Source organism: Rattus rattus, chromosome 3, assembly GCF_011064425.1.
Source record: "Rattus rattus isolate New Zealand chromosome 3, Rrattus_CSIRO_v1, whole genome shotgun sequence".
In the NCBI taxonomy this organism is placed as follows: domain Eukaryota; kingdom Metazoa; phylum Chordata; class Mammalia; order Rodentia; family Muridae; genus Rattus; species Rattus rattus.
This window is the reverse complement of record NC_046156.1, coordinates 55,054,623-55,068,045: the sequence shown is the minus strand read 5'-3', so window position 1 is coordinate 55,068,045 and position 13,423 is coordinate 55,054,623. Positions and strand designations below refer to the sequence as shown.

The following is a 13,423-nucleotide window of genomic DNA, read 5'->3' as shown; positions in this document are numbered from 1 at the left end:
GGATGTAAACAGCTAAAGGCCATAGTGCCTGGGCCTGCTATGTGATTTCTTGTGATTTACCAACTTGATTTGCTCCTAACTTAACCCGTACACGTAGCAAGAAGTTTAAAAAAAAAAAAAAAAAAAGATGTAGTCCCAGCCCCTTTATTGTAAGAGTACTCTTCTTTGCTGAGGTGCAGGGCAGGATCTGAGTACAGCACTAGCGCTAACCAACATTCTAACCATGACCAGAAGCTGCCCGGGAATGAGAGGCTGAAGATGGAGAACTGGGACTATGCGGAAATTAAGTGGCAGGTAGTTCTTATGATCTAGGCCTGCCTTAGGAAGCTTTAAAGAGGAAAGTTACATGAAAGACTGGTTTAAATGGCGGGTTAGAAACATTGGCCACCTTCCAATGACCCCATGAGTTTCAAACAGCACAGAGAGGAGGCACACGGCTGCATGGGAAAGATGCACCATAAGGAAAGCCCCAAGAGTGTGACAGCCGGTGGGGGACAGTTAGAGACCAAGTGAAAACCAGGAACACTGGGCTTTAAATTGGTAAAAGAAACAACATGGAGTCAGGTGAGAAAGAGTGTCCTTGCCACCATGTAGAAAGGCGAAAGGCAAAAGGCAAGCCTCTGAGACTCCAGGCACACAGGCTGGCACCCTACATGATGACACTTGTGTCTGCAATCCTGCATTTAGGTGGCTAAGGCTAGAAGATAGTAAGTTGGGGTCTGGCCTAAGACACAAAAGATATTGTCACAAAAACTGTGACACCAACAAGATATCAGTGATCCACAGAGGGAACAGAGAGGAGAAGGCAGTGGCTGATCCTAACTCGCTCACTGCCCACCCTAGACACTCATCTTAGGACAGTCTTAAAGTCAAACTCTGCTTGTCAGGAAACAGAAGCCCCTATGATTTTTACAGCCCTGAGCTCCAAAGGCCTCTACTCTCAGAGTCTGGTTGAGTGATTATCCACCCTGAGAACCAACGTGGTTGTGCCTTGGAAACAGATTTACAAACTTGGGTCCACACAGTGGGAAGTATGAGGAACTGCCGAAGGGAACAAAGGGTGCTTTCTGGAGGAAACCATGGCCCTTGCCTCTGAGAAGTGAAGGGAGATCAATTGTGCACTGATACCACAGAGAGCTGGGATAGAGAAATTAGGCCAAGGGCGAGCAGGACCATTCAGTACCCACGCCTCACCTCACCCCTATCCCAGCACTGCTTTGTCCTGACTATAGTCTACACTCTCAGAGCCCGAGGGATGCTTGCTGGAATAAAGCTGCTGCTCAGGCGTTTCCCACGCCCACATGCCCAATGGCAGCACACCTCTGCTGCAGGCAGATGCTCAACCCGCTAGTCCACAAGCTTAGCCAGCCACAGGCTTAGCCAGCACCGACAGTTTGAGAGCGGCTTCTACACCTGCCACACCACAGATCCTACAAAGTCAACACTGGCAGCCAAGCAACAAGTCACAGGAGTGTAAGGGCTACCATGAAAAGTAGGGCAGGCTCAGCATTCCGACAGCCCTTTCTGGTGTAACCTGTTTGGATTTCAGAGAGAAAATGGCTCTCTCTACCCTATCCCAGCCCCACCCACACACATCAGATAAACTGTGAAACTATAAGCCTGGAGGGGTGGGAGGCAAATCATCTCTATCTTCCCTCTACCCAGCACTCCAGACATAATCTTTCTTACCTCCATTGTGGAGAAGCAATCCAGCTTCCCACGGTAATCTGAACCTATCACGCCTCCTAACACTGTTATACTCCTTCTTAGCCTGTACTTGACAGCCTGAGCTACCAGTCCAGTGGAATGTTTGTTGTGGTTCCTGGCACGAGTGTTCTCCACTCTGGAACCAAAACTTCTAGGCCAGCAGAACTTCAGGTCTCAGGAACAAGAAGCAGAAACTTTCCTAGTGAGTCACTAGGAATGATAGTGAGTGGAACTATTCCCTTTTCCACCCTTGATTCCTGGAATCATGGATCCTGGCTATGTGAGAAACTGTACCATATATTGAATACTAATTCAAAGCGAACACTGTCTTCTAGAGAACCGTGTCCCAGCCCCCCCGCCCCCCGCGCCCAGGCTGCTGTCACCTAATTGTCACTGTAACTGTGTCTTCAAAGGGTCCCTTCATTCCATCTTTCTATCAGGCCAGCTGCTGCAGGATTTTGGAGAACATAGTAAGATTCCATGATCATGGGCCACTATCACACTTTTCTGGTTGTGAAGTGAGTTTCTTGGTTAGAACCAATACTATGTGGAATACCACGTTGGTAGATAAGGCATTTTATAAGTCCACAGATGGTGGTTTTGGCAGAAGCATTATGGGCAAAAAAGGCAAATCAATAGCCAGAATAAGTATCTACTACAGTAAGTACAAAGCGTTGTCCTTTCCATGAAGGAAGTGGCCCAATGTAGTCAACCTGCCACCAGGTTGCTGGCTGATCACCCCAGGACATGGTGCCATATCTGGGCTCATATGAGTTGGTCTGTGCTGTTGGCAGGTCTGGCACTCGGCAGAAGCTGTAGCCAGGTCAGCCTTGGTGAGGAGAAGTCTCATGTTGTCTACCCCATGTATAACTCCAGGGTCACTTTGTTCATGTGCCCATTGGGCAATGGCAGGAATGGCTGGGGAAAGAGGCCGACTGTCCCCAGAACAGATCATCTTACCCACTTGATTATAAAACTTCTCCTCAGCTGAAGTCAACTTCTGGTGAGCATTTACATGGAACCCAAATATCTTCACATCCTCTGCCCATTTGTAGAAATCTAACACTTCTTCCCCAGATGTTTTTCTCACCAATTTTCCAATCATGATCTTTCCAAGTCCTTGACCATCCAGCCAATCCACTGGCTACAGCCCATGAATCAGTGAACAACTGCATATCTGGCCATTTCTCCTACCAAACAAATTGTATGACCATGTGTAGTGCCCAGGTTCTGCTCACTATGAAGAATGTCCCTTTATCTGTATCTTTCAGGATTGTCACAGAAAGTAGCTGTGACACTGCAGCTGTCTACTTCTGGGTGGTGCCTGCATAACATACAGGGCTGTCAGTAAACCAGGTCCTACTATTCTCTTGCTCAGTCGACCAATCACTGGGAAAACCCTATGCAAATTTAGGTGCATGCTTGGCAGCAGACAGCATTATAACAGGAGTAGAAACTATAGCCATATGGACAACTTCTTCATGGAACTTGCTTGTGTCTTCAGGACCCGATCACATATATACCACTTCCATTTGGTAATGGACTGCTGCTGTGCATGTCCTACTTTATGACTTTGAGGGACTGATAACACCCAGCTCGTGATGGGAAGCTCAGGACACATGGGAACTTGGTGGCCATTGTCAAACATTCAGTTTCTATTCCAGTCCAATAGCAGGCAAAGAGCTGTCTTTCAAAGGGAGGATAGTTGTCTGCAGATGATGGGACAGCCTTGCTCTAAAACCCCAAAGGTCTCTTCTATGATTCACCTACAGGAGCCTGCTAAAGGCTCCAAATAGCATCTCCATCTGCCACCGACAACTCAATACCATCGGGTTGGCTGGATCACATGGTCCAAGTGGTAGAGCAGCCTGCAGAGCGGCCTGGACCTGTTGAAGAGCCTCCTCCTGTTCCAGGCCCCACACAAAGCAAGCAGCTTTCCGAGTCACTTGATGTATGGGCTGGAGTAACACACCCAAGTGAGGAATGTGCGGTCTCTAGAATCCACATAGGCTCACTAAACACTGTGCTTCTTTCTTGGCTGGGGTAGGGGTGGGGTGAGCTAGGTATAATAACTTGTAATTCCCCTTAGAGTGAATGCCCCACACTGTTGGATGCCCAAGGATTTCACTGAGGTAGAAGGCCCTTGAATTTTGGTTGGATATATTTCCCATCCTCTGATAGGCATATATGTTACCAACAAGTTCAAAGTAGTGGTTACCTCTTGCTCACTTTGTCCAGTCAGCATAATGGCATCACTATAGTGGACCACTGTGATATTTTGCACAAGAGACAATCAAGAGCCCATCTAATTAAGTTGTGACACAGGTCTGACGAGTTAATACATCCTTGAGGTAAAACTGTGAGGGTATACTGCTGGCCTTGCCAACTGGAAGCAAATCGCTTCTGGTGGTCCTTACAGACAGGTACTGAGAAGAAGGCATTTGCTAGATCAATAGCTGCGTAGCAGGTAGGAGGAGATGTGCTAATTTGCTCAAGTAAGGACACCACACCTAGTAAGGCAGTTGCAGTTGGAACTACTACCTGATTAAGCTATTGATAGTCAACTGCCATTCCTCATAATCCACCTGTCTTCTGCACTGCACAGACAGGAAAGTTAAAGGAGCTCTGGTGGGACCACTGCTCCTGCATCTTTCAAGTCCTTGATGGTGACACTAATTTCTACAGTTCCTCCAGGGAGGTGACACTGTTTTTGATTCACTATTTTATTTGGCAACGGCAGCTCTAAAGGCTTCCATTTAGCCTTTCCAAACATAATAGCCCTTAGTCCACAGGGAACCAATGTGAGAATTCTGTCAACTTCTAAGTATATCTACCCTAATTACACATTCTGGGACTGTGGAAATAGCCACAGGATGAGTTCAGGGACCCACTGGACCTACTGTGAGTCAGACATCAGCCAAAACTCCATTAATCACCTGACCTTCATAAGCTCCTACTTTAACTGGAGGGCCACAAAGTTCCTCAGGATCTCCAAGAATTAGCATGAATTCATAACCAGTATTCTGGAAACAGACCCTGGAAACTCTATGTACTTCCTTCAATGTACAGTTATCCTGTAAAAGGCCATAGGTCCATCTGGAGAAGAACTGGAAAAAGGATAACAGTAAAACTTTAAGGTGTCTTATCAAGGCCCTTCCTCAGGGGAACCTGGCTACCCCTTCATTCAAGGGGTTCTATGTAGGTTAATTGGGGTCCCGCGTCTGCTCCACTACTCAGGGAGGCAGGATGTAGGAAGTTGACCTTGCTTACCCCATGCTGTCACCGAGTGGGTGTCACACAGCTGTGAAACACTGCTCCCGGGGTGGGGAAGTGCAGTCTGAGGAATTGGACACAGCTGGAGCTGGCTTGGGGGTCCCTGGGTCTGTAAGGAGGCCAGGGACATCAGGTTCTCAGGCACTGCTGGAATGATGCAGAAGAGCTGAGAACGGAGTGGGGGCCCAAGGGGCTGGATCTAGCCCGAGGTTGGAGGGAGAAGGGGGGACTCTGTCTGGTCCCATGGGGAGAGTCCTTTGTTTGACGGTCTTCTGATGCTTGGGCTTGATGGTGACTGAGGCTGGGAGCGCAGGGAGGCCTTCTGCGGGAGATTAGACAGCGGCTCTAGGATCCCCACAGCAGATCCCAAAGAAAAGAGGCAGTCCATGTTTTCAAGGTGTTTATTGTCAAGTGAAAGTGGATGAGTAAAACCGTACCCCATCCCCTTCTCGGAGTGGGCCTGAGATTAAATATCTTTTACAGGGAGGAGAGTCTGGGAAGGAAAGTTCATTGGTTAAGCCTCCAGGCCTTTAGGTACCTCATAATGGAGATCTGTCTTAAGCCTACATGAACTGTAGAGGGGCTTGGAGCATTGCCCTTACATGACTGATGGCCACAAATCTACAAATCTATGGAGGGCTGAGGCTAGTGACAGGAGCCTAGTTTCCCCAGGAGTCAGGCAAAACTCCTACTATCCCTTGAAGGTCACTGGGGGTCTCTAGCCTTAGCCCAACCAGGAACCAAGCTGCCTACAGTTCTAGGTCTGCAAACTGACTCAAGTCTGGAAATTGATTCACTGGTTGAGATTGCCTTTTGCCATGATCCAATGTAGCTTTTCCTTCTTTTGTTTGAAAATTTTTTCTGTTTATAGAAATCAAATGGAAATGCAATAGGCTTCTTATCTATTTTACACTTGGAAATACCATGCATGATTGGTTAGCCTGTACAATGGACCATACAAGTCATGCCATTACAAAATTCACTTTCCCAAGACATAGTTTTATAGTCCCTTTGACTGTTAAAAATAAATAAAACTCTATTGAAGATCACAAAAAAAAAAACAAAAACAAAAACAAAAACACAAAATTCACCTTGCCTATGCTGAGCATTACAGGTTAGGTCATTATGAACACTGTTTTGTCTGTGCTGCCCACTATAATAAACATGATCACCTTGCCTCTGGCGATTCAATGCTGCCACCTGGCTCCTGCTACCTCGGGTTCCAATTCAACCCCATTCCGTTTAATTGATCCAATTGAGCAGCAACATCTCCAACCCTAAAGTTCAGCACAAGGAAAAGGGCAACAACAAAACTCTTCCAATGTGCTGGTTCCCCTCTCACCATTTGCTTCTTGTAGGATTCATGAAAGGGCACACCTTTTCTTCCTTCCCACTGTGGAGGATTAGGTTTTACACAGAGTACCCCTAGCATTGCAATTTCCCTGAGCCTTTTCAGTAGGCCATCTTTTGACAAATGCTTCAGTTAACCATTCAATTTCTGACACCTTTTTTAACTGTGTGAGCTTCCATATTAAACCTGGAATCTCTACTCAGAGGGCCCATATCAATAAACTCAGCCTGACCTAGTTTTATGTTCCTTCCCCCACTATCCCACACCATTAAAATCCATTCCCAAACATATTTCCCAGACTGCTACTTGAATAAACTAGCAAACTCAATAAGTTCCTTAGTAGTGTAGCTCACTTCCTACCTCCCCACTAGGGTCCTGCTTTGCCTTGAGTCTGGTTATAGGTCTAGAGGCAACTATTGGTGGGCCTTGAGGAATATCAGTATTGTCTTGCTTGGCATTTTCTTCAGAGAAAGTCACCACTGGTTTAGCAGACACTGGAGAATTAATTTCCTCAGTGAAAGATGAAGAAAGGCAATATTTCAAGGAGTGGGGCTAAGGGTACTACTTCCTCTGGTCAGATAAAACCCTTGAGAATATGAAGGATCAAAGTTCTCAGCTTCAATAGCTCCCACACAGCCCCACCCCAAGTTATAGAATCCCATTCTTTACCAATGAATGCCCTTATTTTAACTGATGATGCCCTCTGAGGCCGAGACTTGAACTTCACTGTAATTCGGCCAACCTTATATGAGGGCTTTGGTTTGATTTTCCATAACTCAAGCTCTATGACTGCTGGAGAGAAGACTCTCTTCAAGGGCACACTTAGAAAACCAGACTGTTTATGTGCATCTGGAACTGGTCAATTTTATCACTAAGTTCATTGTTGTCCTTCACCATATTCTGAAGTTGGTTAATTTTATCACACAGTTCATCCCTACCCTTCATCACTTTATCCAGAGATGATAGGAGAACCAATCAGCAGCACCATTTTTCTTATTTTCCCCCATACTGCCAAGCTGCCTATACTGGGTCACCAAACCCACTGCCACTCACAATTGATGAATCAAGATAATCAAAGGCATTTACTTCTTTAAGTTTGACATATAGTTTCCACCATGGACCTTCAATACCCTCTGAGCTCCCAGGAGAGTGTCTGGAGAGGCTTCAGTAGCTGAAGGAGCTAGTAAATTAGAAGGTGTTAGTGAATTTTAAAGCCCATTCCAAATACTTGAAAGATTCATCCTTATACTTCTGTTCTGTTCCTCTAGAACCGTGTGTGTGTGTGTGTGTGTGTGTGTGTGTGTGTGTGTGTGTGTGTGTACGTACATTGATTGGAATGACTTATAGGCTGTAGTCCAACTAATTCAACAGTCCAAGAATCTAGTAGCTGCTAGTCCCACAAGACTAAGTGTCTCAGCTGGTCTTCTGTATAAACTGGAATCTCCAAGAATTAGGCTCCAATGCCAGTGAAGGAATGGATGAGCTGGCAAAGTGAAGAAGGCAAACAGTTGGAGAATAAATGAACCCCTTCCTTCTTCCATTGTCCTTATACAAGCTTTCAACAGAAGGAATGGCCCAGGTTAAAGGTGTGTCTTGAGATTTGAATTAAAGGCATACGCCACCCCAACTCAAATCAAAATCCTATGTTCAAGATCCAGATCAAAGGCTTTTGTCTTCCTGCCTCAAGACCCAGACCACCCATGTGCCCTCCATTTCTGGATTGTAGGTCATTTCACATGTAGTCAAGCTGACGTCTGAGAAAAGCCATCACAATAAGTACTGAGAGAAAACATTTACAAACATCACTATCCAGAATATTAAAGAACTCTTACAACTCATCAACAAAACAGTCTAATTTCTCTTTAAAACGTTTATGTATTTTTATCTGTGCATACGAAAGCCACATGGATGCAGTGGCAGAAGCTAGAAGAGAGCATCAAATCCTCTAGAGCTGAGTTTCAGCAGCTGGGAGCTCCCTGGTGTGGGTGCTACATATCAAATCTGGTTCCTCTTCAAGAATGGCAAGTACTCTCAACTGCTAACCCATCTCCCCAGCCCCAAGACAACCTAATATACATAAAATCCTTACAGGACTTCAGTAGGTATCTCTCTAAAGATACACAAATGGAAAAAAATGCACACACGTCTGCTCAGTACTATTAGCAACTAGGGAAATGTAGGTCAAAACTATAATGAAGTACTACTTTTTACCCAGTAAGATGTGCATAAAAGAAAAGTGAAGTGTGGAGGACATGAGAGAAATTGGAAGGCTAGTAGGAGTGTAAGGTGACAGCAGTTTGGTGGCATCTCAAACAACTAAACATACAATCTCTGTATGACCAAGCAGTTTTTTTTTCTTTTCTATTTTTCGGAACTGGGGACTGAACCCAGGGCCTTGCGCTTGCTAGGCAAGCGCTCTACCACTGAGCTAAATCCCCAACCCCGACCAAGCAGTTTTACTCCTTATAATACAACCAAAAACGCTTAAAACAGATGCTACTTGTCCTTAACAACATTATTCAAAAGATGGAAACCATACAAATGTCCATCAAGAAACGAATGAATGAGGGTTGGGGATTTAGCTCAGTGGTAGAGCTTGCCTAGGAAGCATAAGGCCTGGTTCGTCCCCAGCTCCAAAAAAAAAAAAAAAAAAAAAAAAAAAAAAAAAAAGAAACGAATGAATGGTTCTTGCTCTTCCCTGTTCCAGAGACAGCCACATCTTCCATACAGGGCCAGCCTTGACCTGTAGACAAGATAGTGAAGATCGGTGTGAACAGATTTGGTCACATTGGGTGCCTGGGTACCAGAGCTACCTTCTGCTCTGCAGTTGGCAAAGTGGAGATTGTTGCCATCAACAACCCCTTCATTGACCTCAACTACATGGTTTACATGTTCCAGTATGACTCTACCCATGGCAAATTCAATGGCACAATCAAGGCTGAGAATGGGAAGCTTGTCATCAATGGGAAGCCCGTCACCATCTTCCAGGAGCGAGATCCCGCTAACATCGAATAGATGATGCTGGTGCTGAGTATGTTGTGGAGTCTACTGGTGTCTCCACCACCATGGAGAAGGTGGGGGCCCACTTGAAGGGTGGGGCCAAAAGGGTCATCATCTCCGCCCCTTCGGCCTATGCACCATATTTGTGATGAGTGTGAAATATGACAACTCGCTCAAGATTGTCAGCAATGCATCCTGCACCACCAACTGCTTACCACCACCACCACCCCGGCCAAGGTCATCCATGACTTTGGCATCGTGGAAAGGTTCATGACCACAATCCATGCCATCACTGCCACTCAGAAAACTGTGGATGGCCCCTCTGGAAAGCTGTGGCGTGATGGCCGTGGGACAGCCCAAAACATCATCCCTGCATCCACTGGTGCTGCCATGGCTGTGGGCAAGGTCATCCCAGAGCTGAATGGGAAGCTCACCGGCATGGCCCTCAGTGTTCTTACCTCCAATGTATCCGTTGTGGATCTGACATGCCGCCTGGAGAAACCTGCCAAGTATGATGACATCAAGAGGGTAGTGAAGCAGACATCGAGGGCCCACTAAAGGGCATCCTGGGCTACACTGAGGACCAGGAGGTTGTCTCCTGCAACTTCAACAGCAACTCCCACTCTTCCACCTTTGACGCTGGGGTTGGCATTGCTCTCAATGACAACTTTGTAAAGCTCATTTCCTGGTATGACAATGAATGTGGCTACAGCAACAGAGTGGTGGACCTCCTGGCCTACATGACTCCAAAGAGTAAGAAACCCTGGACCACCCATCCCACCCCAGCAAGGACACTGAAAGCAAGAGAGAGACCCTCAGTTGCTGAGAAGTCCCCTGTCCCAACTTGGCCCCCAACACTGAGCATCTCCCTCAGTTTCCATCCCAGATCCCATAATAACAAGAAGGGCCTAGGGAGACCTCTCTACTCTCTTGAATACCAATAAAGTTCGCTGCAACACTCAAAGAAACAAATAAGTAAACAGATTATAGTATGGTTAGTTGATGGAATATTACTTAGTCATAAAAAATGAAGTACTTACACTTGATACAGTAAGGAAAACCCTCAAAATATTATGTTTAGTGAAAAAGACCTAGCCACAAAAAGTCATAAGTCATGTCTATGGTTCTGTTTCTATGAAACACATAGAATCAGGAAATCTACCTTAGGATTACTGAGAGATGGGTTGAGAAGACTGGAGAAACCAGCTCAATGGGTTGGCCTGTCCTTTGGGGGTGGGGGGGGATAAATGTGTTTTGGAAGTAGATAGAGGTGGTGATTATACAATATTATAAATGTGCTGGTTTCCAGTGAATTCTTCATTAATTTTGAGATGGAAGAGAAGGCTCGACAGCTAAGAACGCCAGCTGCTCCACTAGACAGCCCAGGTTTTACTCCTCGCTGTTCATGACTCCAGTTCCAGTGACTTCGATGCCTTCTTCTGACCTCCACAGGCTCCAGGCAAACACTTGCATGAACATAAAAACAGGAAAATCTCTCAGAATGAGGCAAATGCTCATATGCATAATAAAACTAAAGACATTTTAAATAGTTAATTCTATATTTTATGAATCTTCGTTGAAATTTTTTATGAGCCAGGCTTCGCAGCCAGTTCGTGTTAAGACACCAGAAAGGACATCTCTAACAGTACTGGTCCACCTTTTGTTCAGCTTGAGTGAATTCCATTTTGTTTTGAAGCTGTTTTATTTAATTTAAATACAAGATTAGATACATCTTCCAACCCTAAACAAAACAGTGCAAACCAGAGTTAAAGATAAGTGATTTGTTTCTTTTCCCTAAAGTGTTTTAAAACATATTTGAGGTTTTTAATAGCAAAAACAAACTATATTACATGCAGATGGATCATTTCTATATAATTGGCTTTTCAGTCTTAATCTGGCTCTGAACTGTTTACTCCACTTTGGTAATTAGCTATTATCAACCACATTAATGAAACAGAAACCACCAATCATTAATAAAAGGCTTGTCACACAGAATTTAAACAAAGAACAAGATTTGGACAGGCAGGAGCCTGTTAGAAGCTCCTTCTTCTAATTACACGAGTATTTCAGTTATTTTGTTGTTGTTTTCTGGAGACCTGCAGTGTGTCCTTTGGTATAGCTGTCCAGCAGCCTGTCAGGATTCTTTAATACGATGACAGTGATTTAACAGAAGCTCTTTCACCCAGTATGTGAAATGCTGAGCCTCCAGCTACTTATCGATGTGTAAATAACCAAAGTGGGATTCCCTACTGAAGCAAGCCACACTGGAGATCTTGTTTTCTGGTTAGCTATTTTCCAATCCAACTGAAAAGAAGCAGAAAAGACATATTTCTTAGTCTAAGATGTATTTCTAGAATTAAAAACAAACAAAGACACATTTCTCCTGAGGTGGCATGGCAAAATTATAGCTTATATAAAACTGAAAAACAGGGGGTTGGGGATTTAGCTCAGTGGTAGAGCGCTTGCTTAGCAAGCGCAAGGCCCTGGGTTCGGTCCTCAGCTCTGAAAAACAACAACAACAAAAAAAAAACCCTCAATTTCCAACTACAAATTTTTTTGTTTGCTCAGATTCAATGAGAATGCCACGCAGTTTTAAGTAATTAGTAAGAAGATGAACTTCAGGACTGTGATAATTTCTCCCTAAAGTTTAATAGTTTATAAGGTTAAGGACATTACTTTTTTAAGATAAAGGAGAATATTGCAGTGCAGCTCAAAACACATGGGGTAATATGGAGACACAAGCACACACAGCAGTCAGGACTGATACCAGGTGAGCATGACCACTGAGCTACCTTTTTAGTTCATTATTGCCCTCGACTGCCTGAAGGGACCAATCTGTAACTACAGAGTAAGAAAAGGTCATGAGAGGGTTCAACGGGTAAAAGACCCTTGCTACCAAGTCCGCTGCCCTGAGTGTGAGCCCAGAATCTACACAGTGGAAGAGAGAGACAACGCTTGCAAGCTATTCTCTGTCCTCCTCGACAACACACACCATAGTGTGCAGATGTGTGCACACATGCGTGCATGCACTCAAAGGATAAATGCTCTTTTTAAAAAGAAAGAGATAAGATCCAATATATAGTAGGAGATCAAATCCAAGCTTTTTCTTTCATTATTATTCCATCAGTCTCTTGGTCTCTATCTTCTTCATGACCGAGCTCCCACTGCCCACAGGGCCTGCCTCGAGGTGAGCTAGGTGTTGGAAATGAGGAAGAATGATGGCTACCATGACAGCTGAACTGCCTCCAGCATCCAGGAAGCAGCACTCAGTTAAGGAGTTCCTGACCCAGACCTTCCATTTGGAACTCAAGGTCTATCTAGTTTTGTAGGAAGGAGCCCAACGGAACACTAACAGTTGACAATTCGTTTATGCCTCTGTCAATGCTTTATCTCGCTGGGATGCAATTGTCTCAATTTCCATTTGCCTAAACTAATCAGTTCTGTATATTTTATAAAAGAGACCCCGTCTTTATTTCCTTGGCAGTACTACAGCAACTTATGTATAAACATTATTCAATATAAACTTGTTGAAACCAAAATGTGACTTCTGAATATTTTCCTTTCCTTTAATTTTTCATTTATTTATTATTCTCCTTTGAGTGTGAGTGTGTGCACGCCCCAGCACGAGCCTCTGGGTCAGGTGATAACTTTGGGGGGGGATCCATTTTCTCCTTTCATTATGAGGTCTAGGAATCAAACTCAGATACTCAGGGTGCATGAGAACCATTGCTACCTGCTGGGCCATCTCACCATCTCATCTTCCTCTTGAGTCCCATGCTGTTTCTACTATATTAATATAATACAGACTTTTCAGAATAATCTATAGCAAATGTCAAGGCCATTTCTACCTGCTCTACCAGTTGATAACTAAGTAATACAAATAAATGTGCTTGACAGGGGTTGGGGATTTAGGTCAGCGGTAGAGCACTTGCCTAGCAAGCACAAGGCCCTGGGTTCGGTCCCCAGCTCTGAAAAAAAGAAGAAAGAAAAAAAAAAATGTGCTTGACAAAAAGCAACTGAGGGAGGGAAGGGCTTACATATCCCAGTCCACACTTAGAAAAGCCAAGGTAAAGATTGAAAAAGAACAGGAAC

At 44.7% G+C, this 13,423-nt stretch overlaps 1 pseudogene; it reads left to right on the top strand.

Moving 5' to 3' along the window:
- The first annotated feature begins 554 nt into the window (after nt 1–554).
- The window catches only part of LOC116895783, a 24,024-nt pseudogene continuing 11,155 nt past the window's right edge, over nt 555–13,423 (top strand).